The 24,670-nt window shown below is 39.5% G+C and overlaps 1 protein-coding gene across 9 annotated transcripts in view; it reads right to left on the bottom strand.

Annotated features, from left to right (window-relative positions):
* MECOM (MDS1 and EVI1 complex locus) overlaps positions 1–24,670 on the bottom strand; it is a 632,261-nt gene that overhangs the window by 213,333 nt on the left and 394,258 nt on the right. The gene's annotated exons all lie outside the window — the stretch shown is intronic.

The raw sequence follows: 24,670 nt of genomic DNA, 5'->3' as shown, positions 1-24,670 counted from the left end.
TATACACACAGATATATATACACATATATAAATATATACAGCAAAACCTGTGAAAGCCAGAACTTGTGTAAGGTGGAAACCTGTCAGAGAAGGAAAACTCAAATATTTTCCACTAATAGAGAGCTGTAGTAAAGTGGTAAGACTGCACACTGTCAAAGGTGGAAAACTTGTGAGGCCCAGAGAAACAAGGTAGTCCGTCGACTTCCAGCTCTCACAGGTTTCACTGCACATTCCTCTGTGGCTCTTTAACACACGGGGTCCCCATGAGTGGAAATCAATTTGATGGCAACGGGTTTGGGTAGTTTTTGAATATGCCTAGTATGTGTTGCTCAAAAAAATTGCTTAGGTTAGGTCTTATTCTTGTTTTTGAAATTAGGCTCAAAGAGTTTACACAGCTTATAAAAAGACTCATTGCTAGGACTCAAATGTGCCTCACACAAGAGAAATGATAGTAACAAATTTCTTATTATATAGTTGTGTTTTTTCTGATCACATCGTTGCTGTAATCAGCACTGAGTTTCCCGTGTCTAGCACTCCCACTGCGTCGGGGTCCACCTCAGGGTCGCGGGCAGTGAGTCTGCCCTTCAGGAAGCGAGGGAAGAGTGGTTGCCCTCTGAACACTACCCAGAGTGTGGCCCCACAGTGTGAAAGGAGGGTAGTCCCCAGTGGTGACTCTTTCATCACAAGGAGAAATCTGACCCTTCTTTCAGATGTGTGGAAAAGGTGAAAAAGCCTTTCTTTTCTTTTCTTTCCTTACCGAGTATTATATTTGAATTCCCTCCCACAGAACTCCCGGAGGCCCTGTGGAGACTCCTAGGCCATTATGAAAAGTCAAGCCCCTCAGTGTCATGGTGGACAGGCAGTGCAGACAAACGCAGCCCAACAATAACAGCAGTGCTGCAGACACACGGCAGCGCCGGCTTCCACGGCGTTCCCACAGTGCCTTTTCAACACATGAACGTTATTTCTTGAAGCAGTAATCCCACAGACCTTATTAAATTTTCCATATCCCACAGACACCGCCACAGCCTTCCATCCCACCCTGAAGAGCACTCTCCCCTCCCAAGACAAACACATTCTGTAAGAAGCTGACCTAGGACTGCAAGATGTTTTATATTCAAACAAGCTGGACGGCTGGATTTGCATGCTAGAACAAGTTGAAGCTTCCAACTTCCTTCTTATCTGGCTTCTTACGCAACTTCAACATATCACTGGAGTAGACAGGGCAGACTTGGAGAAAAGGTGAAAGACGTGAAGGAAACCTCCACTCAAACAATATTGTTAAAAATATTCTGATTAGTTAAGATAAGATGTACTCTCATTTTCCTGAGAGTTTTATCTTCACAGATAGGCTGCACAATCTCTAACAAAGTCTTAGCTGAGTGTTTTCGAGTTGGTTATTTTCAAATACCATATGCTGTGTTTCCTTGGGGGAACACATTCCAATTTTTTAATGGGGTGTAATCAGTAACACGTTTGCTTCAGGCCTTGTAATGATGATGCTGTTAACTGCCTTCCCCCCAAATCCTTCAAAACAGCTGTTTTCAACCAACTTTCGCTGTGAATGTACTTTTGTGTGTTTAATGTACTTGGCAAGCCTTTTGAGAAAGCCTTTGCCTACTGTTTTATTTGTTTCCATTTATGAAACATGCATTCATTGTGAAAATCAGATGTATTCATAAAGTTATCAAAGAACCCATAAAAAACTACCGTCTCCTGGCCATCATCAGCAATTTCTGAATCATCTCCAGCGAAATCCGCTTTGAAGAAACTCCCCCTCCAACGTGCTCAGCAGCATTTCTTCAGGCAAACGTCTGAAGGAGCATGCAGTTCTTGAACTATGTGCCTCGAAGTTTCAAAAAAAAAAAAATCTGACTCCATAAGTTTTCTGGACATGGTTCAGAAGCGAGTATTTTCTGCCAGGTAGCTTGCCCTAGCTCCCTGGGAGATTTATACTCAAAGGTATCGAACATACATGTTGTCTCTTTCACTTATCAGGCCTTAGCTCAGAAATACAAGAATTATCCTCAATTCAGAGCCTTAGTAAGGCTAGAACACCTTCCTTTCTCGTAACGTTATCCAGCCAGAGAACAGGCAGCGCACACTAATGGTTGGTTTAAGCCTGGTCTTTGTTTTCGGCCTTCCTCAGTTGACAGTGCTTGCTATGAGGACAGGAGCCAAAACAAAACTGCCAACCACTATGTTGCGTAAAACTGTAAACGCCAGAAGAATGTCCTTGCCACTTCATACCCTCACCCCCAAAGTAGACAGGATTGCTGCTATATTATCACTGTACTAGCTTATATTGTTGCGAGTATTTGCAGTAGACAGGGCACCCAATTAAAATGCAAGTGAACAAACAACAATAACAGACCCATATCTCGGGCATCTGCCAGCTACCTCCTGAGGCAGGGACTGATTCCCTAATAAGCAAGGTATGCACTGGCTTAATTGTGCTTACTTACTAATTTGTAGTACATAATTTCACCTAGTTTTCACCGACTTTGGGGTTTGCCACCTTCCGAATCCCTGTGAGCCAGCAGCTTGCCAATTCTGGGTACATCAGCCCCTGCAGCCACAGGAGTGATGCCTGACCCACCAACTTCGGGACTTGTCAGCCTCCACAACATCGTGGGCCATTTCCTTGAGATAAATCTCTCTTTCTTATATATATTATTGCTTCTCTAGAGACCCCAGCCTAAGACATTGCTGTAAACTGGTACATACCACGCTTACTGGTTAATCCACTCCTGCTTGAGGTCTGGGGAAGCAGCCCGGTAATCCCAGTGCCCTGATAAGGACCCAGAAACTGCTCTCCTCCACTCTGCCTTCCTTATTCTAAACTCCTCACCTTCTCAATGCTGAAATTATTCCTTAATCCACAATCACTGGAAAGCCAGATATTTAAACAATCAGAGAAACCTGGGGCATTGTTTACTTTGCCTTTTCCATGAGTCCTGAACAAGAAATCTCTCAATTTTCCTTGCACTCAATGTGATAGCGGATGCCAAATCCCAGCCAGGCAGCCGGAGTCCTATTTCTGAGCCCTCCACAGATAGAATATATCACGTTTCTATTTCATTCGACCCTTTCACTCTCTCTGCCATGCTTCACTGCCTTTACAAGTCACCATTTCACTGTTGCCAACAAAGATTACAGGACTCTAACAGGTAAGGCCTCAAGCAAACTCGGAAGGCGAGGGCCTCCAAAGAAGGCAGGAGGACGCATGGCTTATCTGCTCCCTATCTCGCCACTTTTTACCACAGTGCCTGCCCAGTGACAGCCAAGTTGTCCCGAGGCAACGAATTGATAATAAGATACACCACAAATAATGGGGTTTTTTTTTTACTGGAAAAATATATACTTAGGTAATTAAATTGTTAACATGATGGATGGCCTTATTTTATATTTGAATTCAAAGTGACTTTCTGTATCATTCAACTAAAATGGCTTGATGTTACAAAAAAAGAACGACCAAAAAAAAAAAAAAAAAAACCGTAACTCCTGAGAAATGCGAATATAGATTTTTATTCACTTACTTTAAAAACAAACAAGGGTAATTTTCACTGTGCTGGAATGTAATGTTTACCTGAAACACACAGAGCTAGTATTCACATTTCATACTCATTATTTCTCATTTCTAAATTTTGTACCATATCCTAAAACGTGACTCCATAGAAAATTTGCCAATAGATATATGCTTTGGTTTATGTGGGAAGATAAAGAACATATTAGAGAGACCCATTGTTCAGAAGGCTCCAGAAGCAAGACCCTAGTGTCTGAGTTTAAAATGTTAATGGACATCTATTCTGCCCACATTGAATCCCAAATGACGATACGTTTTGTGCCCAGGGCATGATTCTGACTAAATCAATAAACCACTCTAAGTTTGATAAAAGTTTTACAAAATATCCAGGACATTTAGAGTAATTGTTAACATCTGCTCATTATTCAACAGGGTATGCAGGTTTCGAAGCCAGATAAATATATTTATTCATCAGCGGCCAGCACGTCACTGCTACCTCAGTGGTGACATAAAACAGTAAGACATTAGGACTTGCCTTAGTCCCAGGTTCAGAGAATACAAGTGAACCATTGTGAAAAAACAGAAAGTTCTGCTTTCTCCACATTTTACACCAAGAAGTGGGGGAGGGGGGCAGTAAGGGGCGAGTTTTGGTCCAAAAAAAACTTGATAATTTACTTTCAACTGAAAACACAAAGAATAGGCAGGAAAAACAAATAAAGGAAAATATAAATCTTAGAAAACTGATGTGAAGACACGAAGTCATTGCTGTAACATGAAGGCCATTGTTCTTTTATATCCTTCAAAATAATTCAATTTCGGTTTCTTCCTTCACTTCACAATACAAGAAAGTGATTTTATACTGAAAGGGTGGAACAGGCTTTTGAAAATAACATTAAAAAGACTTTCTCTATCATAATGAAATTAGTTCTTTGAGAACATCCACCAACTTTCAGCTAACTTGTCCCAATCCATAACCAGCATCAGAATCATCATGTAACAGTGACAAGAAAATATTTAACTAAGTCATATTCACATTTATTGGTTACACTGCAAGTCAGGGGAGGCCTCTCAAATGGTTTTATGTGTTTTTTTTTTTTTTTTTTGCGGGGGGGGGATGGCTTGCTTTTGTTTCGCTTCTTTCAATCTTGTGTGTGTACACACACATGCACACGCGTGTTGTTTTCCAAGTGCCCTTCCAGTAGTTTCAAGGACCTCTGCTGATGCTGATAGATCTCAAGTTCTGTGTTCCTTGAGTAGTCAAAGCCGAGTTAATTATTAACTTTGAAGTACCTTGTGTTATCCTCAATCATGTTTGTGTAAGATAGATTAAATGAAGTTGCCTCCAGGTTCACTTCTTTTGTGAGGAATGAATCTGACAATATGTCATGAGCTTTGACTTGCCTTTGACAGGCCTTATATCAGACCTTAAAAACTTTGTGAACGTTGCATGTAAAAAGTAAGATGGTTCCAGAAAAGTGCGTAACAGTAAAAGAAAGTCACTGGTAACAACTGTAGTATCTTTCCGATGTGTGTAAGTCTATAAGCTCCCTAGCATGTGTGTGCACAATGAATGTCACATAGTAAGCATTCAATAAAAATCAGTTGAATTGAATACCTAGAACAATGTTCAGCTGCAATATCTAGTACCCAATATACTCTAAGAAATTATGTTGAAAACACTACATTTTTCTGCGACTAGAAGATTGGAATATCAGCAAGGTGGAGATGAGAAAGTTATCAGAGAGATGCTATCTAGCTAATTAAACCCTAAAAGAAGCAAGAGCCTTCTCACGGATTGTTCTGTTAACTAACCTGTAATTATATTGTCAATTGCATTAACTTCATTGCCAACTAATAGAGAAAGTTTCAAGGGAGGCAGCCAATGTTGGAATTGTTATTTATTTTTATGTCCTAATTAATCAGTACTGACACCAAACCACATCCTTTCTCCTTGCTCATTATTTAAATGACCCATTTATATGTATGAACTTCTTTGCTTTGTGCATTTCATTATCACAGTAACATGCTTTCAAAACAAAAAAGGTTGCTTCTGCTTCAGCAAGTACTTTGAACAAAAAGCTACTTGAGCTACTCCTTACAAGCTACGCATCCCTCATCTCTTACCAGGCTTTTATATCGAGCAGAGAACAGATGAACTAAAATCAAACGGTCACCAATTGGAAGAAAACAAAATTCCTGATGAGTCTTATAGTGATAGGGGTAGGAGGGTTTAGCTTAGGAAGGAAGCAGGAATCCTGACGTTTCATCCAAGTTGGGAAACTATTTATTTAGCTAGTTACTTCCTGGTAATTTTCCTGAGAATCTGTGGAAAACTGAAAAATAAACCCCGCCTCCCAGTGAGTTTAAAATCTGGTTGGAGTCAAAGAACTGAAACACAATTTAAAAGTAACTTCATGAGCCCCCTCTGTGACGTGACTTCCCTTGGGTAAAGGCTACAGGAGCTGAGTTAACTATTTTGGTTGCCGCAGTTGTTGCAGTCAGGTGCAGCCCAGTCGATTTTGACTCATAGTGATCCCATGTGACACAGCAGAACTGCCCCCATAGGGTTTTCTTGGCTGTAATCTCCAGGTGTTTCTCCTGTGGTACCACGTGGTGGGTTTGAACCCCCAGTCTTTCAGTTAGCAGCTGAGCACTTAACCGTTGAACCACCTTGAGAAGCCAACATCAAACCTTTAAACACATCAGTCCTGACAGAGAATAGTGTTGGGGAGAGCACAGGTACCTTAACAGCCAAAGAAAAACCAAACCAAAACCCACTGCCGTCGAGTTGATACCTACTCACAGCGACCCTATAGGACAGAGTAGAACTGCCCCATAGAGTTTCCAAGGACCGCCTGGAAGATTTGAACTGCCGACCTCTTGGTTAGGAGCTGTAGCACTTAACCACTATGCCACCAGGGCTTCCAGGCAAAAAAAAAGACAAGCTTTTTCCCCCACACGGTATCCCTTTGGTTTTTTTGGTATCCCTTAGAAAAGAGGAGGAAGCACGCTATATTCAAGTGTTAATAAAGTCTCTTTATATTATGGTACGCAATCTCAAGGTACTTTTGAGAAAGACACATTAAAAAAAAGACAAGCTTTTTCCCCCACACGGTATCCCTTTGGTTTTTTTGGTATCCCTTAGAAAAGAGGAGGAAGCACGCTATATTCAAGTGTTAATAAAGTCTCTTTATATTATGGTACGCAATCTCAAGGTACTTTTGAGAAAGACACATTAGCTGGAAAAAAAAATGCAATACCAATTTGTTTGGGATGCTCATAGATGTCACATGATGTGATCATTTTAAAAAGAGGGAAAAACATACTTTCAATATTTAGTAGTTATCCCTTGAATATGATCTCACAATTGCAAATATTTAACGGATCACACTATGATTTAAACATAACTTTTAAAAGTTTTTTTTTTTCTTTTTTAAAAGTATATACTAAGGTTACTTTGTGAAGACCATGGATGGGCCATCACGGGACACAGGAATAGCTTTGAAGTTACATGATTGGGGACTTGGACCTAAGATGAACCTGCTAGTGACAGCCACATACACAGGTTCAAATGTGATATGTCTCCGAAACTGTGGATGCAAGTGAAGAGGATGGGCCCTTGAAAACTGTTGAGTGACTCTGATGATAAGAATAATGCATGCTTGAATTTTGAATACAGTGATTTTATGGAAGTGGAATAAAGCAATATTTCCAGATTCATACATACTATAAATGTCCCTTGATAATGGCCGAACATCATTTTTCAAGTTTCTGGTTCAGTAAAATGAAGTATCATACTATATTTGGACTCCTGTTAAAAGCAGACAGGTAATGTACTTGGATATGGTGATAGTTTTAATGTTCCAACCTGGTGAAAAATTTGCAGAACAAAATCATGACTTACACTCCACACTTTGCTTTACTTTTGGTGGTTTTGTCACATTTTCAAGTTGCCGGTCCCGTCCTAGTACGACTACCTCCTCTGTGAACTTGGAATCCTATCTGTGCTGAACTACACTTATTGAAGGAAATCCTTCTGTATACTTTACCTAAATCCTGCCTCTTTCAGTTGAAGCTCATTTCATATTATTCAAACTTCTGTGAACAGTAGTCCAACATCATCCTCTTTATGTGAAAAATCCATTATTTCAAAATAGTCAATAAATCACTCTTTATCCTTCATTTCCCCCACTTGAATAAACCTATTTCCCTAGAGCTTTCTCCGTAACGCTGACTTCAACTCACTACCAAGGCATAACTGAATTCCTGAGAGAGATAGCCATATATACATGACTAATTATAACATTACAATAAGATGTATAACACTATAATGATTATTAATTTTAAATAGTAAATACAATTGCCTTAACACTTGGCTTAGGCCTTCTCAAAGTTCCTCAGGAAATTCTCAAATTTCTCCTCAGCTACCTCAGTGGGCTTCAGAAATGCTCAGTCCTCTCTGTCAGTGACAAGGGAGACCAGTTTATATTTAGGAGAAGTGGGCAAGTGTCCAGTATGGAACACATTAAAACCAGGGAACTCTGGTCCCTGGTAACCTAAGCCAAGATTTCTAAAACTAAAAGGCCAGTTAATTAGCCCATTTGATATAGCCATCATCACAGCATTCATTTTTGGAAGTGGGCTCTATTTCAAACCTCGAATGTACAGGATTTTCAGAAATGCTTTTCTACACACACTGACCCAATAAAAGTTTGCTTTCTTTGTTCTGGTTGGAGATGGCTATTCTGTATGTTTTACATCAACTATTAGATTCTTATGCCCAAATTAGAGTGTCAGCTTGAAGACTGGGTATCACAAGCTGCAGAGTTTGACCATGTGACTAATGCCAGAGAGCAGTTTACTTAGGGCAAAAACTCAAGAGCTGATATTTATTCAACAGATTAATATTTTTTAATTTATTGCTTAACTTTTGTGCATGAGGCATGTAACACCACTCTTCTATTGGAACACAAATGCTTAGACACCTGGTTTGGGGTGTTTTGTTTTGTTTGCAATTTACAGAGATTGAACTAATGGTAAAGCAGCATCTATTAACTGTGCAAGGAAGAAATGCTCCTGCAGTCCCCCTTGCTGAAACTTATGATTAAAGTTGATATTCTCCTACCCAAGTCTTACTGCCAGCTATATGCAGGGTTTTCCTAGAAGAAGCAGGCAAGTCCCACATATCTCCTACATCTTCAAGAACAGACCCAAATGAACATTAAGGAGGGCCTTACAATGGCTCACAAGGGTAAAAGGCTACTCAAGAGTAGGGCCTGGGAAGGGGAAGGGGACTTGTGGTGGGGCCTACTCTACCCAGTGACCACTCTTGTGATCAGAGTTCCCAAAATCAGCCTAACAGGAGATCGAAGATCTAAATTTAGGTGTGGCAGAATGTTTGCAGGCTTCCAGAGAATGGAAAAAGATCTGGATCAAATTATATTCAATTCAGAGGCATGTGGGGGTATTCTAATGACTTCCATTACCCCTGTGGTCATCTTGGGTGGTAGAGCTCATTAAGGTTCAATCACAAAAATTAAGACTCAGAGGATGTCAGACCTGAGAAGGACCCTAGGCGGACCACCAAAGCTTGGGGAGGTGAAGTGACTTGGCCAAGACCTCAGCTCCAGGCCATCTTATAACCAATAGTAGGTGCCTCCATTATGAGCAAAGGGTGACCTACGTTTGTTACTCAAATACCGTCCCAGGCATGGACTCAGGAGGGGTCAGACGGAACGAATCAACAGAGTGTGCAAGGATTCAGAGAGAAGAGGTGCCTGGTATGAACAGTGCTTGCTAGTTCAAGTCACCACCATCACTCTTCTGTAATTCCACAGTAGGCTCCTAATTCTTTTTCATGCTTCCATGCTTACCCAGTAGTTTATTCTCCATATATTAGTCGGGGTCCTCCCCTGGCTTCAGAGCACACGCAATCCAAACTTCTCACCATGGCTTTCAAAACCACGCCTTTCCAACCTCACCACTCTTCTTCATTCACTCACTCCAGCCTCTTGTGGTTGGCCTTCTTGTTCTCCAAATAGCCAAGCTTGTTCCTTCTTCAGACTCTTTGCCCTTGCTATTTTCTCAGCCTGGAAGCCTTTTTCTACATGGCTCAGGAGTCCTTGGGAGGTGCAAACAATTAACACTTGACTGCTAACAGAAAGTTTGGAAGTTCAAGTACATCCTGAGGTTCCTTGGAAGAAAAGCCTAATGATCTATTTCCAAAAAAGCAGCCATTAAAAATCCTGTGGTGCACATTTCTACCCTGATACACACGGAGTCACCAGGAGTTGGAGCTGACTTGACAGCTGCTGGTTTACCAGATCCACGTGGCTCACTCCTTCATTTCCTTCAGGTCTCTGTGTAAGTATCCTTTCCTTGGAGGAGCTGTATCTGACCCTCTTTTACATACTAACTCTTCTGTCCACTACCCTTCACTCTCTAACATCTTACCTTTCTTTACTGTTCTTTACATCAATTATCATTTCCCAACATTATATAATTACTCATTTTTGTGTTTATTGCCTTCTCCTTCACTAAAATGTGAGCTGCATGATGGAACAGAGTTTGCCTAGGTTTTAGAACAGTGCCTGGCACATAGTAGGTATTCCATTTATATTTGTTGAATCAACAAATTGATACTCTTAGAGCTAGGACCAATCTACAGTGCCTGGCCCCCACTAGCAGGTGAGACTCACTGAAGTAACTCCAATGGCAGTCCTCAGGTGGAGACTTCGGCCCAAGGGACTCAAGGCTATTTGCATTCATTCTTGTATTTCTTACCATTTTACTTAGTTATCAAATGTTCCCTTTTCCCGATCTTAGCTTTTGGCAATCTTGAAAAAATACTATTTTTCATTTAGAGATTTTAGCAAAATGGAGTCAACCATCTCAACTAGAAACTTATTACTGAACCTAGCTATCATATCATATCTTAAATATGATTTAAGACACCTTACGGAACAAAATTGACTCAATGACACACAACAATAAAAACAACAGTTGTTTATTTGCTTTAACTATTTCTTGGGCTTTTTTGTTTGGTTCTTTGTTCATTTGTTTGTTTTCCCATATAACCCTCCTAGATCTTGGTTTCCTGTATTGTAGGATAGTTGTACTCCTATGATTATCTTATCTACTTCTCTGTTCAAAGGTTGTATTAGATTCTATATTTAAAGATATTTTGAGAGAAAAGAATCCTTTTAGAAAAATTGTTTCTGGAAGAATTTGCAATTTCTGCAGGTAGGTGTTTCCAGGGCAACTTTAGCCAAAGACAGAAAAAGCATTGTTTTTAACTAACGTATTTATCATTTGGAATGGAGGGAGCTGATGTGAGGTCACTGATGTGTAAAAGTATTAGCCAAGACATGGTCCAAGATGGGAGGCCCATCGCACGGAGGTGGGTAAGCAGGTAGATACATAGCTGGTTCTGTGGCTGTCTTTTCTAGTCACCTGGAAGAGAAGACACTAGAGACACAGAAAGAAGACAGCTTGGGGCTCAACAATCTGGAAGACGGTACCCAGTCTCAAATTTACGTCTCAATCTGAGATCCCAGTCTCAGATCTGGGGAAGTAACTGTACAATGATGAATCTGAAAATCTGAAGAAATTCAGACAATCACTGACTCTCAGAAGAATCACCCCCTCCCACCCATTCATTCTTCCAGAATCTCCTATATGTTCTGCTTCTGCGCAAACAAAGCTTGATCTGTTTGAACAAGGTTCTCAGCGGGCTGGGCATATATTTATGCTCTTGCCCATGTCTGCTCCTCTTACCGTACCACATTGGAGTCTAATCCACAAGCAACCTCTTTCACCTCCAACTGGTCTGAGAAGTGCTTTCCCAGTCTCTTCTTCCTGCTCTAGAAGTTATCTTTTCTATTGCTTAAACAGCTAATCTTTTAAATAAAAATAATGCATTTTATTAATCCAAGATAAAATATATTCGTTATATCTGAAATTGGTTGTTTTCAAATTGTGTTCCCTTGTTTCCTCAGAGACCTTAAGAGTAACTCTTGTCCCACTTTACCACAGCAACTTGATTGTTATCCACTTTATATTTTGGACTTCCGAGTGAGATATTGTTTAAAGAGAGATTTTTACTGATTTTATTTAAAATGGTTTAAAAAAAACTTTTTAATAAAGATAACACTTGAATCAAGGATTTGCCACCACCTGGTGGCAGCATACCCAAATTTCAACATACATAAATTTTTAACAGAAGGGTTAAATTAAATCTGCTACCCTAAAATTATAAAGTAGTATTAGAAATTTCTCGGAGGATTAGGTGTGATTATGGAAAAATACATTTGAAATTACGATACTGCTTTCAAAATGCAGTAAAAAGTCAACACTCCATAAAAAATTAAAATACTTTGTTGTATGGATCCCACAGTACTTAGAGAAAATATTTTCATTATGCCTTAAAATCTACATTGCAGTAAGGTAAAATCAAGCAGCAGAATTCTCTCTAAATGTTTTTAATGTTTGAACATCAATGTTATTTATCCTCAAATACCTGGAAAGAAGTTTCATTTCTTCTTCTTCTTGGAGTTACTACAAATGCTCAGTTCCTGAATAAATTCTGCTTGGGACATTCCCCACGCTGCTCTTTATTCCCACCAAAACAAAACAAAAAGCAAAGACACCTTTTCACAGACATTTCTAAATGACTGCACAAAGAGAATAGGGAACGAGTACTTCTTCTGTCACAAGCACATTCTTGGGGGAGTGGAGAAAGGAAGTAAGATTTTCTTCCTTTCCAGGCTTTTCAAGTCTCACATAGCAGAGTAATATATTATATTGGGTTTGTCCACTTTAATCACACTAGCCTTGCTCCAGCCTGATTTGACAGTATTCTGTTCAGGTAAAGCACCTTTAGTGCTCAGGAGTAGGTTCCAGTAAGTTAAGCACCTGGATAGTGAAGGAGGAAATGACACCTGAGCCCTGCCATTCTTAGCCTCTTCCCTGGCATGCCCACGTAGACCCCTCCCCAGCACTTTGTGGTGCCCTTTGCCCCTCTCCTCTGGCTAAGTGACTCATAAGTCATTGTCCCTTGCTCATGGTGATGATCTTAGGTTAAATTTGGAGGCAGGACATGAAAGAATGAGCAGGACAGACCAGGGGCATCCAGCAACACTCCTAGATGTACAGAGAACAGAGTGAGCGGGCGTGAGAGTGAGAAGCCAGAGAAATAATCTTGACAGCAGGCTGGAGGACACAGAAAGGAAGTTCATTTCTCATGGTCCCCCAATAGCTGCAGTAAATTTGCTCCTTAAGAAGCCACAATTACTTTGTATCAGATGTGAATCTGCCAGCAAGGTTACATTCTTGTAAATTCTTTGTGGACCATGAGTGGGCATGCAGCATTCTCAGTAAGCAGCAATTAGCCAGGTGGGCAGAGTTTGCAACTGAAATCCATGCCTTGTTCTCCTCAAACTCATTCTAGCCTTGTTTACCAGCTTTTCCTAGAGTCAATTATGAGGCAAAAAACAGCTCAATTCACAAATAGGTAGTGAAAGGACAGTAGCAAAGAAGGAGTAAGAAAAATGAAATAATGAACAAGAATTCGAACACAGCACGTCTGAAGCGCAAGGGTGTTTGGTCTGACGTAAGCATGAGAACTGATCTACAGTGCTTCTCAGACTTGAAGCTCATGAAGCACAGTTGATTTTAAACATGGAGAGTGTGCGGCACCATTCATTCTTTCAGCATGTTAAAACCCACTGCTGTCGAGTCGATTCCGACTCATAGCAACCTAAGGACAGGGTAGAACTGCCCCATAGAGTTTCCAAGGAGCACCTGGTGGATTTGAACTGCCGACCTTTTCATTAGCAGCCATAGCTCTTAACCACTACACCATCAGGGTTTCCGTTCAGCATGTTAAGGGCATGTCAAAGCAAATAGTAGATCTCCCAGGGGTCTAAACTATTGCTTAGAAAAATGAAACTCATCGAGGACTATTTTGTTGCAATTGTTGGAGGTCACTACTGTCATTTCATGATATGGATCTGTGTCGCCTCATCTTCTGTATAAAGCCAAAACTAGCTGTGCTCTTCCAACAACATGGAGCAATATTTAAATTTTCTTGAGTGATACACTGGTACTGTAGATGTATAAAGCTGGCCGTATAAAATTTTCTGTTTCTTGGTGTTTTCAGAAATAGAAAGTTTCAACAAAGGATCCAAACAAACCCAAAATGCTTAAGTAATGTCAAAATTGCCAAGTGAGAAAACAACTGCATTCATACACACTAATTAGCCTTCCTGCTTTGGTTATTATATAACAGACCACTGCCTTAGCCTCTGGGCCATTATTGCTATCAAGAGATCACTCTTGATACTCTTAAGGTAAAGGAACACCAAACAGTAGTCATTTATCTGACAAAAGACCTTGTGATTTTCTTATTCTGTCAATCATTAAACAAGTAATGTCTTTTTATGTTATTGCTTTGACATTCATTAACACGTCAGAGGAAATCTTTGCAATTAAAAACCTTATTGACCATCTAAAGTGGTTTTGCTTTGGTTTGTTACAGCGGAGTTTTGTTTGTTGTTGTTGTTTTTCTTTAATGAAAGTAATGGTTAAGCGCTGGGCTGCTAACGAAGTTTGGTAGTTCAAACCCATGAGCAGTCCCACAGAAGAAAAGACCTGACAGTCTGCTCCCATAGAGATTACAGCCCAGGAAACCTTGTGGGGCAGTTCTTCTCTGTTCAATAGGGTCACTATGAGTCGGAATTGACTCAAGGACTCACAACATACACACAATAGCTCTAAGATAAGTCAGGAACTCACTGCCATAGTTCTTCTTGAGGTATCTCTTTTATGCCCCCAATACTGTTGATGCTCATACTTAAAAAGGCAAAATCAGCTTTTGACATCTCAGTGTTAACTTCTGTGACAATCTGGGCTGACCAGCTCTAGAGGAAGGAACACCTCAAAAAAACAAAATCAGATAGCAACCAGGCCGCTGTTTTGTCACTGGAATTTCTAATCATGGCAAATGCATAAACCCACATTAGGGTTTCAACTGAAAGGTTGAAAGGCTCATTATCATCTTAAGTGCTTGGAACAAATTTCACATAAATTCCTTATGATGTAAAACAACAAACAGAGGAGGAGAGAGCCTAGTGTGATATAACGAGGACTTTGACTATCATAGGGTTACCCACTCGTTCCACACCACTCCTTTTGTGGGAACATCACCCATAAAAAATGATTGTACATCATCCACAGCCATGTTACCACCCAGCAGTGAGAGAAATAAAACTGAACAAACACTTTTTTATTTTTTAATAAAGAGCAATTTAAGGGGTGGGAGAAGAACCAATTTCCTTCTTGGAAAGATCTATGTGTTATAAACACGTCCTTTATTTAAGGAGTGGATTAACCTCCTTTTATTTTTATCTGTACTTATATGCCACCTATTTACAAAGAGTAAAATGGTATAGCAATATAAAAATACTTCTTCAATACACATGGTTTAAAATGTTATCTATATGAAGACCAATATAAAATGTTTCCATCTTTATATGTCAGGATATGTGTAGGCTACTATTGTTTTAGTATTTAGTTCTGTTAGTATTTAATTAAAATCAAAAAGTCAAATTTGGCCCTAGGATACTATAATGATCTAAGAATACTCAGAGGAGAGTGTTTTCACATAGATTCCATCTCTCTTCTAAGAACAAAATTCAATCAAAACAAGAAGACTTGGAGCATGGACTTATCTGAATTTATTCATTCAACAAACACTCAGTAAAGACCTACTTTAGAGAAATCACAGCTGCACTGAGACAGAAACACTACACTTCCCTGTACACACGGGGAAGTGACTTTACCTGTAGGACAGCCACATCCATGGTTTCAGGAAGTGAACTATAATGGGGTTTTAATGTCCTCTGGGCCTACCTCAGCATTGTTCATTTTCAGTAAATGAAAGCAATACAAGCTTTGCAAAGGGATTTCAACCTATTACAGGGGAAATGAAGAGAGGACTCCAAATACCGCCATGGATATAAGATTCCGGGAACTACTCATCTCGTGGAGATCTTTAATCTGAAAGCACTGTAGGTTTCATGAATATTTAAGAAGCAAAGAGGCAAAGAAGACATTTAAAAGGAGAACAACTTGGGCCGATTCTCAATAAATGGATCCTTCCGAGAGACACCCAGTCCTCACTAGGAATTGCCTCAGCGACACTTTCCACCTACAATCATTACTCAGGGATTAGGACTCAAGACACCACACTTCGGAGGCCTGTTTATTGCAGACAGATGGGCAGTGGTTCAAAAACAAGCCCTCCCAGTACGAAGTGAGATTATAAACCTACCACGAAACCAAAGCTAAGAGGTGGGGTCATGGCTCCTGACCCAGCACACACCCACACACGAGCCTTCTCATGATTCCTCTCTCTAACCAGGCTATTCTTTCCTAGCCTGATTCCACCAGGATCAACATATTCTGAGGATAAAATTCAGTGAAGAATTAGGCCTAGAGTATAACATTAGGTCACTGGATTTAGAGGCAAAAGACCTGAGCTTGAGTCACAACGGTGCCATTTACTAGCAGCATGGCCTTGGGCAAATCCTTTAAAGCCCTTCAAAGTGAAGTTCACCAGACCTTATCTCTGACTCCCCAGGAAACAGGCATCCTATGCACAAAAGCTTTTCTCTGCAGAACTTGCCAAATCAACCTCTCCATTCCACATACATCAGCGTACTGCTTAGCCACCATGGAAATTGTGACAACTCTATTTTCATTCAAATCGTGTATGCTTTCATTAGCTACTCCTTTTTTTCTGGTTAATGTACCTTGAGTCCTGAAGCTAATGTATATAGTCTCCTGCTCCCCACCCCCCCAAAAAGTCATATGCAAAATAAACTAAATCACACAATTTTTTCTTAAAATATGGGCTGGAGGAAGCTTTCCGTATGAATATGGATATGGATTTCAAATGTCACAAACCTGTTGATTCCTTTCATACCTTCCTTTCCATTCCACTCCCCTACGTGACCAGCAGAGCCATAAGTCCCTCGTAGAAGCCTTGCAAAGATGAAGGGGTCTATTGTTTATGCTCTACTTAAGTGGTGAACCCTAACTGTGAATGCACTCTGACAATCTTTCTCAACATTTTCATGGAATGTTCCAGATTTATTTCTGCATATGATCATTATCTCTTGGCCCTCAGCCTGTTACCATGAGGTCATAGCCTTTGTTCAAGGGCAGCCTAGTCCATTGTCATAATTACAGATTTGACTCTGTTAATAAAGAGACTGCAAACCATTAAACATTGCGTTTCTACCCTTATAATAAGAAAATGGACTATAATTTAGGCAAGCAATCAAATTTTACACCCTAGGCTAGAAGAAGCCTTAGAATCTTAGAATGAGAAGAAGCTCTTAGATGATAATGATTTCCCAGAAACTGTCCAAGTAGAAAAGCCATTTGTAAAACCAACGATCTTATAGCATCAGTTACTGTCAGCTTACAACCTTTTGAGTCAATTCATTCTGGCTTCTGACATTTCTACTGTTTAAATGTCCTATGCCTCCTTAAAGTTTGATATTTGCAGTCTTAATTCTATACCTCTTTGTGTAATAATGAGTAAGTCTAACCATGCTGCTGCATCACATCCCTTTAAATATTTGAAACCAGTGTGCTTTTGTTCCTTATGAGCCTTCTTTCCTCAATATATACTTAGGTCATTTAACTCATGAGATACGATTTCTTCACCTCTTGCTTTTGTTTGGAAGCTCTCCAGTCCATCAATATCTCTCTTAAAACATACTGCCTCAAAATGAAGACAATACCCCAAACAAGCTATAACCAGAAGAATATAACAGAGCTAACCATTACCCCACTACCCCATTAAATCAGGTTGCTGTACTTCTATACTGGAGCCTAGGGTTTTTTTAGCTTTCATAGCCACTCCAACACCTTGTGGGGTTATATTACGATTTGTGGCCCCAAACTAGGACATGAACTTTTCAAGTTAATGAGTTGACTTGAAGCAATCTTTCTTACCTCCATTTCTCTAATTGTTCTGTGAATTCAATATTCAAACCTTGACCATGGCTCTTGTTAGTTTACATGTTGCCGTGTTGGTTAACATGGAATTAATTAAACATCAGTGTGATTCCCTTAGATTTAGATAATAACATAACTCATCATCATCCTACACAATGTTGTGATTATTCTCTGACACTGAAACAGCTGCACAAGGTGTCTGACTAGATTACGTTTAACCTGAACAGGCTTTCTTCCCCCAATCAAAACATTTTCCTCTCCCTCTTAAATTTGACAAAGTGATTACAGCAATACAGAGCTCTGAATAGAAGAAAAACGTATGATTCGTATCACGTGAAGCAAGATGCCACCCAATCCACTGTAGGGAGAGTTGGGCAACAACATGTCTTTTATTTTTTCTATCATAATACAGAAAATAACCACCAGCAGTGTTGATAGCCTATGGCTTTTCACTTAGAATCAACAATAGTGGCACGTCCTATGACTTTACTTTTTCAGCACCATCCCCAAACAAAGCAATGAAATGTAAGATGATGTGAAGGAGGCCCTGAAATTTAAGGAGGCAGAATAATGGTTTGCAGGTGTGAACATTATTCATATTTTAAACTAAATTAAATTCTTTTCGATTTCTCTAGGAAAATCAATATAACATAATTGCTAAGAAGTAAGATGCTCCTGATATTTAAAAGATACACTAATTCTGATGACAGTTTTCACTCATGTTAATCAAATAGAGTGCGTGCATAGGCTTTATATTATTAAGTATAACACCAAGGTGAAACGTCTGAACTAATCCTTCATTTATAGCCTAACTATTCTGTGAAATGTATAAACCCCAAACACAGGATCCGTTTATGTCAGTTTCCTTCAAGTATAAATCAATATGATGTGAGCAACACAAAGGAGAGGGGGCTTAGAACCGACATCAGCGCGGCTTGCTTAAGTATCCAGGTGAAGGTTAAAAGAATGTGGTTATTCTAGGAGGTTAGACAAGGGTTTTTTAGTCTGTCTAAATGTTGGGGAGGTTGGGGGGGTGTAAAATGTTCTCTTTAGGATTTGGAATATGGAAGGAGTTACAGTGCCTTGCTTTGTTAAACATGATCAGGGCTAGGCACATACTAGGCATTCAGGTAATTCTTGCTGAACATGTAGAATCTCTATCTGTGGCTCCAAGGCAGGTAAGAGAAGAGGAAGAAACAAAACCATGCACCAAATCCTATTTGAAATGTAGCACGATGTTGGGTAGCAGAAGAGACTCAGTGATCCAAGTTTGAATCTTCCTGCTGCTGCCAATTCATGCTTAAGGCAAAGCCAAGGGCCAGGAGTACCTCCGCTGCTATGCCTACTGCTGTGATAACTGCAGAGTTGGTTTCACATACCCTAGCCTATCTACTTGAACTTTTTCTTTGGCTGTTTTTATTAAACTCTAGGAAAAAGAAGTTTGGTGATTCATATGATTAGCATATTACAGGTGTGCAGCCAATATCTATTGAAAAAATGAATAAACAAATATTTTGAGCAAATGGAAAGCTGTGAAAAAATATGAAACAAAAAAATATAATATTTTAGACTCAACCAAGATTCTACTAAACTGAACTAACATATATTTTTGCTTTTTTGAATTTTAAACAGAACCAAATCGTTAACGCAATGAGGGGCCTCTTTCAGATTATTGGGCTAACCCGAATACTGCTAATTTCAACAGAGGTGGGACATACTCAACTACTCTCACACATTTTGTTCTTTATCAAGACAATGACCACCCAAGAAAGTCACACAAAACAATAACACTGTTTGATTTATTTATGTCACCACTCAACTTGATAAACAACTTGTTCTGATAGGGCTGAGAATGGTGGGGAGGAGAAGATGAAATAAAAAGCTGAGTTGAACACATGGATAACTGGATACTTATCATTAGAGGTTAAGAAAGGTCTTTCAATTTCCAGGCAAAAGACTGGAAAAAGAAAACATTTTTCATATACTTAACAAATTCCAAGCCTATAATCTGTGATGGGCTGCCCACGTAAAGCAAACGGTTAAGCACTCATCTACGAACCAGAAGATGGTGGTTCATCTCTACCTGGGCACCTCAGAAGAAAGGCCTGGTGATCTACTTCTGAAAAATCAACCACTGAAAACCCTGTGAAGCACAGTTCTACTCTGACACAGACCGTTTAGTTTTTTGTTTTTTTGTTTTAATCAGTAATACCATCAAAAGTCTAACTTCCCCCTTTCCCACCAGACAAGAAAGTTTCTTGCCATTCCTTCCCTTCTACACAATGAAAAGTGTGGATAGTGTTTTCAGAAAATTGCACTTACGGAATGCATGGATAAACCAATTTAAAACAGGTTTAAATATATAGGTCTGTTTCCCACTATTAGTCATTCATTTATTCAGCATGTGTTTCCTAAGTGCTCCCTTCGTGCCTGCCTAGAGAATCACAAAACCTAGGGGCTGAAGACACAGTAAAGGTCGTTCACAGCCAGGTGACGTAAACTTAGGGGGAAGTGGGGAGAGGGAAGCTTTAGTGGCAGAATGGGTAACATAAATATGTGAAGAGTCAAGTGTAAGACAGTAGGGAGTGGTGAGGCCTATGTGGAACTGGAAGCACATGGCCTCTGTAAGACATTCAAATTCAATTTCTTTTTTTTCTTCTGAACACTATATCAACCAGAGCAGCCTGTAGGCTGTAATCTGAAACCCTGATTTGGTCTAACCCCTTTATTTTTTTCAAATAATGAAGAGCCAAGTACTATTTCCAATATCATAAATCCAATGGACTGGAAGCTTTATGCTCCTCTCTCTGCCATTTTCCCTCACTGTCCCCAACGCACTAAAAGACTTTGTTTATTGGTTTGGTTAGGTTATTGGTTTTTCTTCTACCTCCTCTTGGCTATATCGGACAAATGCCAAATAAATAGTTTTTTCTCAGGAAGAAAAGAATGAGTTTCTACACAATGACATCCGGTACTATTCAGAAAGGGGCACGAGGACTCCTATGAACAGTTTTAAGAAATGTAATTCCTTTAAAAAAAATTAAGTTCAAATGATTACAAAACAATGAAGTTGATTTCATGTTTGGTCAATGGAAGCAATTTCATCATCCCTCCTGCATGAGAGAGGGGCTTAGAAGGAATTTTCTGGTCCTCCCACCCCCAATGAGTCAACTGAATAAAATAAACAGTAGAGTATTTGGCTCAGGAAACACTTGTAATGATCAATTGAGTTGTGCACTTAGTGACAGCCTTGATTTTTTAAATAATATTCTATGTTTATCCATTCCTGTACATCTTTATACATTATCTGTTCAGTTGGTAACTTAACAAAAAAATTAAATTTTATTGTTGACATACTTTGGTTTTTCTTCTCATAGGAATAAAACAGCGAAATCAACATGTCTGTAATTTTTTTTTTTTTTTTACATGTAGCCTTAGCCTCTGTTCTTCCAATCTTACAGACTTCTGGATGAAGCCAACTGATGAGTAATGAAATTTATGAAAATATAAATTGAACATAAATGATCCAACGTGAATTAAATGAAACATACCACCTTTGTACTCAAGGCTACATTTATATGCTTCTGGGCTAATGAGAAGTCAAAGCACTTTCCTTGTATTCTGAGCTACACAGAGGACAAAGATGTGACTACTTGAAGCAACATTATATAGGATATTCCCATCACCTTATTCAACCCCCTAAATATTCAAATAGCCCTGAAAACACTTTGTTATCATGATATTAGGTATAAAAGAATTAAGGACGGCCTTAATGACTTGGCTCATGGTAAATATAATGTTTTTCCTGTTCATATTACTTTGTACTTTTCTCTATTTTGGTTCTTAAAATGTTATCTTAGAGTTGGTTTTTATAAATGGATATCTCTCTTTCCAGACAAGTTCTTCACTGAATCTTGTGCTGAGTCCCTCACGTCAGGCACTACGCTATAGGGTTCCTAGTACATAGTTGATGCTCAATAAACATTTACTACAATCAGATCTTATAAAGAGGGCATAAGATTTCTTTCTTCTAGCACCAGTCAATTTACATTACTGTGAAAGGAAAGACATTTCTAATCAGAATGAATGAGTTTGGATACAAAAGGTACTGATAGAACTCAATAAATATTAATAGAATTAGAGGAGGCTCTTTTGAAAATTAAACCCCATGAAAACTGCATTTTTATACGTTTATTTATTGTGGTAGTTAAGAGTACGAGCTGAGAAAGAGCTACTTAATTCATAATATAATCATCTTCAGTGCAGTTAATTAATTCCATACTTTATTACATTACTTGAGCTCACTTAATGCTTTAATCTCAAGATACAGAGAGATAGAGAAGGTAGGTACAGCAAGCCATCCCAAAACCCAAAGAGAATTATAAGCTGCATCTCAATTACAAGGCAAAGACTAATAAATAATTCCTTAATTGTGGGGGCTGGAAAAAAAAAATCACAGTGCAAGAAAGCCCAAAACACTTTGGAAGTCTGAGGCCAGACAGCTGAATTCCATAGTGGAGGGAAGAAAGAAAGACAGAAAAAAACACAGAGGACAGCAGGCAGAGGGTGCCTTGCCAGTAAGCAGGGCTTCCAGGATAATGGTAAACTTATGCAAGAAATAAACCTGTCTGACAATGGACACGTTGACTGTCAGCGCCAAGGCCCGGCCCACTGGAAATCAGAGTTGCTGAAATATATGATTAGTGTTCTGTTTCATGCTCACTTTCATGCCACACCTTTCAGTGGAGGTCATCTTTCCAGTCATTAAATAATCTTAGAGTGATATGTACACAGAAGAGTTTGTTCCTTATCTTTTCCATGTCACACCTGGTTCTTTCCATGGGCTCTTTGTTCTTGTTTTAACAAAGTTGTGTTAAGGGCTCTCCCCTCCCATGACTGACTTTAACTCAGTATTTTAACCCTATAACAACCACTGTTATTGGGGATGTCTCTCTACCTTGACATTCATTAGTTTTTAACAAAGGTAATAAAGAAAAAAATGTATTTTGATTTCAAACAGTATACCCTATTTTGGTTAAAGACATTTTTTAATAATTATATCTAGTTAAACTACTACCCCTTCTTCATTCCTTTCAAATAAATATATTAATTCAGTATTACTTGGTGCAGTGCAATGGATTGCTTTCATATGGCCTTTCTCACCATGGTCCTGAAAATCCCATCAAATGACTTCGTGGGGCTGTCTATGCAAATGAGGTGCTTGTGGCCTACCAAGGTGACTGGATAGCTTGATAATTATGCAAATAAGGTGCACAGCCCCCTTGTGGGGGTGGGACCATGCAAATAATGTGCATGCAACCTTAATGAGGGGATTAGTCAGTTTTGTCATCTGGCTAGGTTTAAAAGAGAACAAATCCCAGAGCAAAGGGGGACCTGACTACCTCCAAGAAGAAGAGATGGGAGCAGAGAATGTCCTTTGGACCTGGATCCCTGCGCTGAGACCCTTCTAGACTCAGGAGATGAGAGAGAGAGCTGTAACACAGGAGACGGCAAGAAAGCAAAAAGCAGTGACAGCGACAGAGAAAAGACAGCAATAGAGGCAGCAGAACCAGAAGACTGTCAAGAGACTGGCGTGCTAAGTTTCCCCACCCATGGAATGAGAAAGCTGAACACCTTCAGGAAGGAAGCTTGCTGGTGGAGTAGGGTGCCTCTGGGAGAAAGAGAGCTGAGCGCCTTCCTGCCGAGGTTTATGGATGGAGTAGAGTGCCTCAGGGCACTTACTGGTGGAGCTAAAGAGGAGGGCAGAAGCCAGGCTGAGGGTCCCAGGGCCAGAGAGGCCTGCCTGTGCACATGGCTGAGAAGAGGCTGTTCTGATTGAATGAAGAACTATATCCTGAATTGTAACCTGTTATCTCCCTAATAAACCCCATAACTGTGAGTATAATCTGTGAGTTCTGTGTAGCCATGGCAACAAATTATCAAACCCAGCATAGAATTAGAGAATGCCATAGGAGGGAGGGATGGTATCAGAACTGATAAAAAGGTTGGAGGGTAGAGGTATGTTTGACTTCCGCCTCATAGGAATCAGCCGTAGGCTACTGATGATGATGTTTTCTCTCCCCCTCGTGAATTAGAGGAGGTCAGATGTCTCCCCTACACATTTTCACACTTGGTAACCTAATTCTGATTTAAATCTATTTTATGTTACTAATGCATAACTTTTTTAAGTAAAGCACTATCAAGGTAATGAAGAAATGTATGCTATCATCTACCTTTCCTTAATTATAGTAGAGCATTATACAATAAGTATAGCATGTGTCAAGAAATATGTATTAGTATGTGTAAGAAAGCATATTAATTCAATCCATCTGTTCAACATTGATCATCTCAAGCCTGTCTTGAGATTAGTCCCATCTCACAGATAAAAAGCTGAAAATTCTAAGAAATTAGATGAAATTATTCAAAATTGAAATAAGAAGAGGTGGAATCCAGACTAGAACTAGAGCTCCCTGGATTCTAGTCCTTCCTGAAATGCTCTTAGCTTCGAGATACCTCACTGTCCTGGTTTCCCCTGATGCTCTGGTTGTACTTCTCAATCTCCTTAAGTAATCCTTCTTCTCCATCAATCTCAAAATCTGGGTGAGTTCTTTGCCTTCTCCTCCTCGCTCTCCCATCTACTCTCAAAGTTTTAAATTTCATGTGTAAGTCAATGACTACTAAATTTATATCTCAAACACAAATTTCTTCCTTAGCTAAAGACTCATACATCCAACTGCCTACTTGATAGCACCTCTTTGGAGCCTCCCAGTCATGTACAAAACCAAATTTCTGATTTATTCTTCCCAAACTAGTTCCTCTAATCCCAATAATCATGGGACAATGGCTCGACTGGCCAAATAATTACCTCAGTTTCCCTCTCCCTCCCTTACCCCTAAGGTCAATAATTCTTAACTTTTCTTCCCCCATCTCAAGTAAATTTTAAATCGTTCCACTTCTCTCCAACCCACTGCCGTCACTCCAGCCACATCATCACTTCCCTAGAATGTGCTGTAATCTTTCACTTTTAATCTTCCCATCCAATCTCTTCTCCACACAAATGTCCAAGTAATTTTTTAAAAGCAGAATCCCATGAAGATGCATCCTTGCTTAAAATTG

The sequence above is a fragment of the Elephas maximus genome, chromosome 23 (assembly GCF_024166365.1).
Source record: "Elephas maximus indicus isolate mEleMax1 chromosome 23, mEleMax1 primary haplotype, whole genome shotgun sequence".
In the NCBI taxonomy this organism is placed as follows: domain Eukaryota; kingdom Metazoa; phylum Chordata; class Mammalia; order Proboscidea; family Elephantidae; genus Elephas; species Elephas maximus.
Note: the sequence above shows the minus strand (reverse complement) of the source record. Positions and strands in the feature narration are given on the sequence as shown.